Source organism: Eucalyptus grandis, chromosome 8 (assembly GCF_016545825.1).
Source record: "Eucalyptus grandis isolate ANBG69807.140 chromosome 8, ASM1654582v1, whole genome shotgun sequence".
Lineage (NCBI taxonomy): Eukaryota > Viridiplantae > Streptophyta > Magnoliopsida > Myrtales > Myrtaceae > Eucalyptus > Eucalyptus grandis.
Genome location: NC_052619.1, coordinates 74,441,385 through 74,453,240, shown reverse-complemented (window position 1 = coordinate 74,453,240; position 11,856 = coordinate 74,441,385).

Here is an 11,856-nt window from a genome sequence, read left to right as displayed (position 1 = left end):
ATAGAGGCTCATGTTGAAGTTACTGCTTACTTCTATTTGAATCTCAGTTTCTTGGATGCGAATAAATTCTCTTTCAGTGTTCGAGATCAGGACTATGTGGTTGACATGAATACATTGGCTGATGTGATTAGGGTTGAAAGAGGGAAATATCAACCTATCAGTGTGTCTATTAGTCATGCGATGATAGAGCTTGTTTGAGATAGAACAACGGAAGGAAAGATTTCATATTTGAGGAAGAATGCCTTAAATATTTTGCTTCACAAGATAGTGATCAATTGCCTCAGACCCAAATCAACTTAGAAGACCGATGTTTCAAACTCGAAGGCAAAGCTTATGTATGCCATTAATGCTGGCAAGAGGTTCTCTCTTCCACGCACTATTATGTTCCACATGTACAGAACAATGGTAAAGGACAGGGGCCAACTTCCTTACTCAACACTTGTCACCAAGTTATTCAGACATTTGAACATTCAACCTCCCCGGATTTTTTGTGTTCGAACATGCAATCAAATAGTAGTGGGACTGAAAATGGTCTCTAAAATACATTTGAAGGAACTTAACAAGGCTTTGGAGCAATTCAAGGAGAAAACCCCTGTCAAGACTCACCCAGTCTCTTCGGTTGCAAAGCGGAAAAGGAAGGAGCCCATGGTTGCTCCATTCAAGAAAAGAAGAGCACTCATCTTGGAGGATGAAGAGGATAAGGATGATATCACAATTTCTGCTCTTGCATTGAAGAAATTAAGTCGTTATGTTCCACAGACAAAGGAGAGACAAGAACAAGACAAGGACGAGATTGAACAGAGGACTGGAGAGAGAATCATTGGAGAAAGAAGCAAAGGAGGAAAGGATTGAGGAAGAAGAAGAAGTGGGCAAAGGAGAACAAGAAGAAGCAGAACATGAGGAGTATTTCTCCTAGCCTGAAGGCATTGAAACAGGGGGAGATCCTGAGAAAAGAGGTACGTCCTTAATTACTGCCACCAGTGAAGGAGTAAGTCGTTCTCTAGCAGATCCTGAAGACATCTATGCCTCTCAATTTCCTAAGGAAGGCCATGAGGTTTCATCGCCCAATCTGCGTGATCGTGCTGACTTGCCATCATCTACCAATACACCATCTAATCGACCAGAAGCCAGTACTCGACCTGACAATTCAGTAGACTTTTGCAGAGTGCTTAATGTTCTCTTGGAGATGTAAGGCCAAATTTATGCTTTGGGATACGAAGTACAGAACTTGCAAAATGCAGGTCAAACCTCTTCAGTTTCTTTGCATGATCAACTCCATGCCCTTGCTCTTCAAGTTTAAGCAAATGCTAAGGGTGAAGATGTGACTCAACTGAAGGAGGATTTGAAAAAGCTAAAAGTGATTTTCCAGTCAATGGGAGATTTCCAACTTGTTCGTGTTCCCAAGCAATCATAATTCAATCTCTACACTTTTTTAATGCTGACAAAAAAGGGGAGAGATGTGGTGCAGATTTGAGATTTAAACTCTTGAATCTTAAACTCTTGAAACTCTTGAACTGTTGACTTTTGTGCTTGATTGACTTTACTTTTGTGTTTGGCTGTTTGGATTTGGACTGGATTTGGATTTGACTGTTTAAACGTTTGTTTATCTTAAGCACTACTGGTATTTCATGGCAAAGATAATTGTTCATTTACAGGACTAACCTACTTTCTGTGGATGCAGATTTTATTGTTATCTTTACTGAGCCAATTATCTTTTGTGAGATATCCATGTTTGCTTAAGTATTGTTTTGCAGGTCAAAGTTATTCAAATCTGCAGGAAATTTTTGTCACCATCAAAAAGGGGGAGATTGTTGGAGAAAACTTCCTTGAGTGTTTTGAAGTTGACAAAACGTTTCCATCAATCTAGTCCGAAGACTTGCAAACTCTTCCATCAAAGTCTGAAGACCTCCAGACCTCTAGACTGCCAGACTCAAGACCCAAAGTCTATCCTCATTAATAGTTTCTAGACCGTCGAAGAAGGCTTATCTAAAACTGAATGTTTCGTTGAGGATTTGATTCTATCGATTGAAGAAGATCTCTTGGTTAGATACAGCATGTCGGAATCCTTTATTCAAATTAAAATTAAATATAAGGATTTTGGATCCGTTGATTGACAAAGTATACTTGAAAGGTTCTACTTATGGAAACCTAGATCCTAATTGTATAAGCGAGTAAAATTGGTGGGCTATCGTCATATTCTTTAAATAACTCAAAATCTTCCTAATTGATTCTATCCAACGGGTAGATTGGAAGAATTCCTTTGGTAAGTGCCAACGGGTGTGATGGCATAAAGGAGTATATAAGGGAGACGTTCCAGTTGTTCTTAGTCAATTCAATTGTTGAGCGAAATCTTGTACTCAAAAGAGAGTTTATATTTTTGTGAGACATTGAGGAAGTGTAGCAGAATTTCTACACTGTGGAATCAAGGAAGAGCTTCACTGTAACAACTCTTTTGATTCATAGTGAAATCCAACCAGTGTGCTGTCAAGGCGGAAGAATGGACGTAGGCTTTGATTAAGCCGAACCACTATAAACCTTGTGTTCTTATTCTCTTCCCTACGCTCTTTTACTTTGATCGTAACTCATTTAGTTTACAATAGTCTAATTTCCTTTTCATAATCTATCGCTGATTAGAATTGCATACTTCACTCGGGAAATTTGTTTTTACACCTATTCACCCTCCCTCTAGGTGTTCGTACTAGCTTTCACAGAAACTTCAATAAGCTCTTAGTTATTTGATTCTCGGGGAGACATATACAATCAAGAGAGTCTATTGTGATTAAGCAAGTAGATGTGGTAATCTCTGCTGTGAGGTGAGCACAAGTGAAGGACCAACACATGATTGTTGCTGCCATTAAAGCAGCTGGGAATATCAAGGTGGTGTTTTGCCTAGTAATTTCATTTCAAGTTCTTATTGTTGGTTTAGCATTTGACTAATGGGTGTTAGCTTGATTCTTGTCTTACTGGTTTAGGTGCATCACGATCTCCTTGCGAGCTTTGCTTTAATGAAATGGGATGGATGGACTCATCTATCTGTAGACTTCAACTTCTTTCTTTTTAAAATGGTCATAACCTTGTGTAGAAGTCATCAGTGAAATTCAAGAGTAACTATTTTGAATTCAACTATAGGAGAGTGCGGGAAACATGAACTAGTTAATCCTTGAAATGGTACTTAGTAGTTGTCTCTGCTTTGGGTGGTTAACAGTCAATGGCGAGTGGAACTTAGCATGCTCACAAAAGGCATTCGGCTTACCTGATATCTTGTTACTTGTGAAACTATCCAAGCAAGTAGAATGTCTGCCTATTCTATACTTGATAGAGTTATCTAGCTACTGCTCTATTTCTTCTATTTTTCTTATAGCACTAAGGGTCGACTTTGCTGAATTGCTGAATTTATTAATTCACTTGTGATCACTTTTGATGGGTTTAGTCTATGATGATGGGCTTAAGGCCCGTCCACCCATGTTGGACCTAAGAACCCGGCTTGCAGATTAAGGGCCCATAAAGGAAGGATTGTGTCTTTTGGAGAACCGTTTTACGTTGAAGAGATACGTCTTTTGGAGAAGACGTAAGAGAGAAAAGAAAAGGGAACATACATTTTCAATGTACGTACATGTTTTTTCTTTTCTCTCTCTCCCAAAAAGAACATAAGTTTTCTCCCCTTTTTGAAGCAACAGTACGCTCCTCGACAAACCGGATCGAATCCTTCCTTAATCTTCAACATTGGTGTTTAATTTGTGAACAATAAGGTACGCTTGATTCCGTGGTGTATCTTTGATCAGTGATACATGTTATTCTTGGGCTCATCTTCCGCATTCGTTTTAGGGGTTTGATTTAGTATTGAATCCGTCTTAGGGAATCAGTTATTCCCAACATTGCTATTAGAGCCCTAGTTCATGTTTCCCGATCCCTTTTCATGTTTATGAATTGCTTTTGATTATATTTTCATGAAACACCACCGTTGGCCGATCAGGGACGGAAAAATCCCGACACCCACGTACTGTTCACCCTGTTCTGTGATTTTTTGTAAGTCGAAATTCGTTATCGATAGCTTAGGGTCGAAGCTCTTGTTGATACAAGAAAATCGAGTGGCAGATCGTCGCCGAAGGCCATCGGACGCACCGCTATGCGTGGCCGGAAGGAATCGGTGTCGTCGGCGCGTGCAACACAGGCGCCGATCCAGTCTTCCTCAAGCGTGTGCGACGCACACGCCGTTTTGATCCCAGGCGCGTGCAATGCACACATGGAGGCTTGGCGCCTACCGCGCACGCGCCAGCTGACGTCAGCCAGGCACGCGCGTGGCATGTGCCAATCAATTTGTCCGACCGGCTCAACCAATCCAACCGGACCGACCCAACGGCCTATTGACCCGATTGACTCGACCCGTTGACCGTTGACCCATTTGACCATTGATGATTGACCATCATTGACCTGCGTTGACCACTGTTGACCGGAGTTGACTGGCGTTAATCAAAAAAAAAAAAAAAAGGAAAATTTTGTATTTTCCAATTTGCTCATTATAGATTATAAGTAATCCTCTTTTTTTTTTTCATTATGCATTTGTTACATGAACCATGTAAAATTCTGTATTTTCCCTTTTTGTTTATTGTGGACTATAAGTAATCCATTTTTGTTTTGCATTTGTTGTAGAAACTATGATACGTTATGCACGCATACCTGCATTTCCGAGAACGGAGGGGGAAAATGCAAGATTTAAAAGGCTAATGACTGAGTTAGCTAATTATCGGTGGAATGACGGTGATGCAGTATCACATGTGATCAGGGTCAATCAGATAATACAAGAAATCATCTAAAATGGTTATCCTATGCCGGATTTTGAGAAGGTGACAGCCTTAATGAACACTCTTCCACCTTAATAGCAAGCAGTGTTAGATCGCCTATGGGAGGTCAACGTGATCCCGGATTATAGGAGGCTTAGAGTAGCTTTTATAAGAGAATACTATAGGATTGAGTTAACTAAAACTTCAACCATTGGGATGAGTGCCACATGGCACAAAGTGAATGTGCATTGGAGGTGGCATGAGAGCTCTCCAAAAGTTTTTCCATGGTTGGCCAATACGCCTTTAGAATTCTTAGAGAATTTTACTGATAGATTAGAAAAGACTTTCCCTATTTATTTTTTAGATTAGTCTGAGATGTTTTTAGGTGTAAATATCTCTTTCTATGTTGATATTTTCCTCTAGATATATTACTTAGTGTAATTGACATGTTTAATTATTGAAAGTTCAATGTTATTTATTGTTGTAAATTAGTATGTTAATTTACAATTAGTTGTAGAAAGTTCGAGAAAGTTTTAGTGACTTTGTTGAACTTATTTTGCATGGATGATTATATTAATGATAGTTTTAAGTTAGGATTTTTTGGATGATGATTGAAAACATAGTGACCTTTTTTATTCTGAAACCTTACTTAAAATTATTCATTAATATGATAGGTCTATGCAAAATGAATGCATAAATGATAGGCATTAATAATTCGTGCATATGTGTCTGATATATTCATATCTATAGCTTCAGCAACTAAAAACATAATTGCTGATTTGAACAAAGAAGACAAAATGAACAGTAAGAATTGTGAAATATTGAATAAGAGAATTCAATATGTGCTTGAAAAGTAAGAAGCACTAAAAGCTCTTGACCATGTTATGGAAGATCTTGAGGATGCTATGTGCCACCTTGAGCTAGCAGAAGACCGCCTAAAGGCATTTGAGCAGTAAACAGACATTTGCTGTGTTGTTTCCAACTCATAAGGGGCTTCGAGCTTTAAGCGCAAGCGCATTGATTCGTTCAATATGTGGAAATGCAAGGGATCAAGTCTTTCTTGCAAAAAACCAAGAGCTAACCAACATAAGAGAGGAAAACATCCTCGAGTGAAGAGTATTTCAAGGGTGAAGTGTTACAATTGTGACTAGAAGGGTCACTACGCTCGCGACTGTCATGAGTCAAAGAATGTACTCACCCCTTGTACTCTTAAGAACTTTGCTAATGTGTCAAGTTATATATTCTTACCTAAGTCTAATCCTTTGTGGACTATAGATTCAGGAGTGACAAACCACGTAGCGAAAGATAGAGAATCATTTGTGGAATTATGACAAGTACCAACTGGAACTAAGTGGATCTATGTGGAAACAACTCTAGAGCCGAAGTAAAAGGAATTGGCATCTGTCAATTGAACATGCGTGGTGGATCCGGAGATTCATCGGAATTTAGTGTCTGTCTTAGTGTTGGTTAAGTTTGGTTTTAATATGAACTTTTATAATAGTGGTGTGGATTTGTATTTGGATACAAATTACAATGGTTCTGGTTATTTTCTAGATGATTTTATTATATTAAATGTTGACTACAGTGTGGCACCCCTTAACGGCCCCCAATCCATTAGAGTCACCATAGGGACTTGTCACTTATCCTACTACATACCAGTAAGGTAACTTTTTAATATAAGTGAAACTATAGTTCATAGGGGTTGATCAATAGAATAATTTTCCATTTTTTTTTTGTAAAGGTCCCAGCGCAATCATCAGCAGAAGCATAAACGTATCTCATCATTTCTCACTTCAATAACCATAACGCAATGCACACCAACTACACACCAAAAGAAAAGATAAAGCCGATTCACTTTTATTTATATTTTCACGATGGACATTTCGGGTCGATACAGCAAAAAGGCCAAGATTTTTAACTATACTTGGCTATAACCCAAAAAAGAACTCGACCCTATATGAAACATGTACATCCCTCCATCGACAAGCGTCGGCTATCCCCAAAAAGAAAACTTCAGCTCCCACCAGTCATACGTGCCTTCACACCCAACCCGGTGCACCGAGCGGCGGTGACGGTAGCATCCCTAGCATCACCCCATTGCGTCAAACATGAACGGACAAAAACTCTTGGATAATAGGGCCATCAGCTGAACCCATGTCGTACATCACCAATACTCAAACTCGGACATACTCCAAACCAGGTGTACTAATACAGGAATGCTCAATGCACTCCACCTCAACGTCAGTAGGTACCACACACAACTGGTGAAAGAGGCATCTTTCTAATCTAAAATGTTAATCCCCAAAATGGGTGAGTACAACCACTTAGCAGTAAAGATCTGCCAAACTACACAGTGCATCAAACAAAATAATCAAGGTATCATGAATAAAATACACATCATTCATGCATTCAAGCATACCTCACATTGCAGCCATGCATATATCATCATGCAACGTGCACATATCATCATGCACTCCAGGCTTGCATTCCTATGAGGTTCATCCCATGCACATGATTCAATTCTCAATCTTTATCTTTCAATTAGATAACATCATTTTTCTTTCCAGGGAGCAATGTTTGCATCCCTCAATTTATCACTCACATCCAACCTGACATCGCGAGGAACCTCCGACACACACCTCCAAGCATCTGGCACACACACTCCGGGTATCTCATACCCCAACTAGCATCATGAGGTATCCCCCCGGCACACACCTCCGAGGCTTCCGGTACACACCTCCAGGCATCCCGAAACTCCCGAGGACATCCGGCACACACACTCCGAGAATCCCAGTACTCCCGAGGCATCGTTGGCTCACACCTCCGACGGTCTTGTTATTATCTCAATTTATATTCACATTTATCTCAATTTCAACATGGTATTTGATGCAACAATTATCAAAGGTCTCAACCAGCATTTGATGTCATATAACATACCATATGTCACTACATATGCAGCATAATCAACCACTCAAGACCTTCCATCACGTGGAATAAATTCATTTATTTTTGAAAATACAGCAAATTTTGGATGAAAAACAAATTGCACTCTTTTGGTCATAATTCTTTTAAAAAAATTAGTAAACAGCCTTATTAAATTCTAAAAATTTGGCATGTTATATACAAGATCTAGAGGAAAGTATTCCATGAAGAACACAATATCAAAAGTGTGAAAGCTAGTATGAGCACCTAGAGGGGGGGTGATAAGTGTAAAAACAATTTTACGAGATAAGTGTGCAGCACTAATCAACAATAGATTATGAAAAAGAAATTCATCACTTGAAAACAAAACGAGTTATGATCAAAGTAAAAGAGCGTATATAAGAGAATATGAACACAGAGATTATAGCGGTTCGGCTTAATCCAAGCCTACGTCCACTCTTCCGCACTGACAGCCCACCGGCTGGATATCACTATGAACAAAAGAGTTGTTACAGAAAAACTCTTCCTTGATTCCACAGTGTAGAGACTCTGTTACACTTCATCAAGGTCTCTCAAAGATATAAATTCTCTTTTGCGTACAAGATTTCGCTCAACAGTTTAATTGACAAAGAACAAGGAGCTTCAAAATGTGGAATTATTCTATCACATACACACTCGAACAACTGGAACATCTTCCTTATATACTCCTTTATGCCATCACACCCGTTGGCATTTACCAAATGAATTCTTCCAATCTACCCATTGGACAGAATCAATTAGGAAGATCTTCGAGCTATTTAAGGAACATGATTTGATAGCTCATCAATCCTGCTCGCCTATACAATCAGAATATAGGTTTCCATAAGTAGAACATTCAAAGTATACTTCGTCAATCAACGGATCCAAAATCCTTGAATTTATCTTGATTTGAATAATGGATTCCGACATAGTATATCCAGCCAAGAGATCTTCTTTAGTCGACAAAATCAAATCATTAACGAAATACTTCGTTTCGGATAAGCCTTCTTTGACGGTCTTAGAAACCGCCGATAAGGATAGACTTTGAGTCTCGAGTCTGGCAGTCCGGAGGACTTCAGACTTTGATAGTAGAGTCTGCAAGTCTTCAGACTTTGATAGTAGAGTCCGCAAGTCTTCAGACTAGACTAATGGAAACGTTTTGTCAACTTCAAAACACTCAAGGAAGTTTTCTCCAACAATCTCCCCATTTTTTATGGTGACAACACTTTCCTGCAGATTTGGATAACTTTGACCTGCAAAACATTACTCAAGCAAACAAGGATATCTCATAAAAGATAAATGGCTTAATAAAGATATTATTAAAATATGCATCCACAAAAAATATGTTAGTTCTGTAAATGAGCAAAGCCATGAGATATCAATAGTGCTTAAGATAAGTAAACATTCAAATAATCAAATCCAAATACAGTCCAAATCCAAACAACCAAACACAAAAGTCAAGTCAATCAAACATAATCGACACAAAAGTTCAAAAATTGAGTTCAAAGTTCAAAATCAAATATGCACCACATCTCTCCCCATTTTTGTCATCATTAAAAAGGTAGATACGAAAAGAGAATGGCTTTAAGATTGCTTGGGAACACGAACAAGCTGGAAATCTCCCATTGACTGGACAATCCCTTCCAGCTTTTTCAAATCCTCCTTCGTTGCGCAACATCTTCACCCTTAGCAGTTTCTTGAACTTGAATAGCAAGGGCATTGATTTGATCATGCAAAGAAACTAAAGAGGTTTGACCTACATTTTGCAAGTTCTGTACTTCGCATCCCAGAGCATAAATTTGGCCTCGCATCTCCAAAAGAACATCAAGTATTCTGCGAAAGTCTGCCAAATTGTCTGCGTGCGAGTACTTGCCTCTACATGATCGACGGAGTATTGGCAAATGATGGCAATTCAACACGATCACGCAGATTGGGCGATGAAACCTCATGTCCCTCCTCAGGAAATTGAGTGGCATAGATGTCCTCTAGATCTACTAGAGAACGACTTACTCCTTCACTAGTGGTAAGGAATGAGGACGTTCCTCTTTTCTCAGGATCTCCCCCTATTTCCATGCCTTCAGGTGGAGAAAAGTGTTCCTCATGCTCGCTTCCTCTTCTTCTTCCTCAATTCTTTCCTCCTCTGCATCTCTCTCCTCTACTTCTTTCTCCAAATCTTCTCTCTCTCTAGTCCTCTGTTTTGTCTCATCCTTGTCTTTTTCCTGTCTCTCCATCAATTCTAGAACAGAACGACTCAAGTTCTTCAATGTCATCACAGAGTCAAGAAAATCAAAGTCCACACTTCTAGGGTTTATCACCCCACGCTTCAGCAACTTAGAGTACAGTTGCTTGTGTTCCTCCGATCGAAATAAATCCGTCCTTTTGCTTCAAATTTTTGCTACAACACCCATTATAGGTTTAAACTGACTGTACATCCTATCATCATTCCCATCTGGTTGATTCAACCCTCCAACACGTGGATCGCTTGGGATATTTGCCAAAGCTTTTTCCGCCGACCCCGCAGGGGCAATTTCCAATCGTTCCATCGTGCGTAAGAAGAAAGTTTCATTTTTATACCATTTGTCCTTAAGAAATTCATCAATGTAGTTAACGGAGTACCACTCCTCTTCAAAGCAAGATAAAGCTTATAGGTAAAAGTGGGCTTATGAGTACTTACGGGCTCTGCGTCTTCGATGATTTATTCCTCTTCTTGATGTGCAACATCCTGAGGTCTAGATGGAGGAGATGGACGCTACTGAGAATGTTGTGGGCTCTGGTGCTGTCTAGGAGATTCTTTTTCTTTGGTGAGATCAAAGTACATAGGCCCCTCACGCATTTGCTGTGGTCCCATGTTCGCGATCCTCGAAGACTTTCTTTGAGACGACATCTTTCACAGTCTTTGAGAGATTCCAAGCTTGTTTCCCAAGAAAGATAAAAACTTTTCGAGGATTAAACAAGAGAAGAAGACAGAAGTGGGAGATTGGTGCTTCTCTTAGGGTTTTTGTGAGTAAAACGAAGTAGAACCAACAGTATATAAGGCAGTCGAAGCGAGGCATACGGAACGTCATAAAAAGGAAATATAAAAACGTCTTTTAAAAATAACTGCCTTTTCAAAAATTAGATAATTGTCATTTCAAAAATAACTTCTTTTTCAAAAAGGAAGGTTTACAATAATTACAAAAATTGGGAAATAACACCAATCAATTTCGAATGATCGTACCTTTTCAAGATTTGATCTGAGAGATAAATTTCTAAAATAGAAATAACTTACAGTCGTAGATCTTGATTGATTGAGTCTCGAGAGCCTTTAGACTTTCAGTCCTGAGTCTGAACTTCCTCAGACTTTAAGATATTGAGTCTGGAACGAATAACTTCAAATTGATTTTTCTCCAAAGCTTTGTAAACATATCCGCCAGTTGATTCTTCGAATCAATAAACTGAATCGAAACTTCTCCATTTTGAACATGATCTCTAATGAAATGATTTCGAATCTCTATATGTTTTGCTCTTGAATGAAGAATCGGATTCTTTGTGAGATCGATTGCGCTGGTGTTGTCACATTTGATCTTAGTACATGAATCTTCAATTCCAAAGTCTCTCAACTGTTGTTTTATCCACAGAATTTGTGAACAACAACTTCCAAAAGCTACATACTCGTCGCCATAGAAAGAGCTATTGTACTTTGCTTCCTTGAAAACCAAGATATTGTCCTGCTTCCAAGTAGTTGACAAGTGCCCGAGGTGCTCTTTCTATCAACTTTGCAATCGGCTAGGTCTGCGTCTAAGTATCCAAGAAGAGTGAAGTCTCCTTCTTTAGGATACCAGAGACCCAAGTTTGAAGTTGAGGCAATGTATTTGATAATACGCTTTGCAGCACTTAAATGAGATTCTTTAAGATCTTATTGAAATCTGGCACAAATACAAACACTAAACAAAATGTCAGGTCTAGAAGCAGTTAGATAAAGAAGTGAATCAATGATACTCCTGTATAACTTCTGGTCTACTTTCTTTCATTCTTCATCCTTGTCCAGCTTCAAAGAACTTGACATTGGTATATCAGTCTTTTTGTAATTTTCTAGTCCAAACTTTTTGACAAGTTCTTTAGCATATTTTTCTTGATGAATAAAGATTCCTTCCTT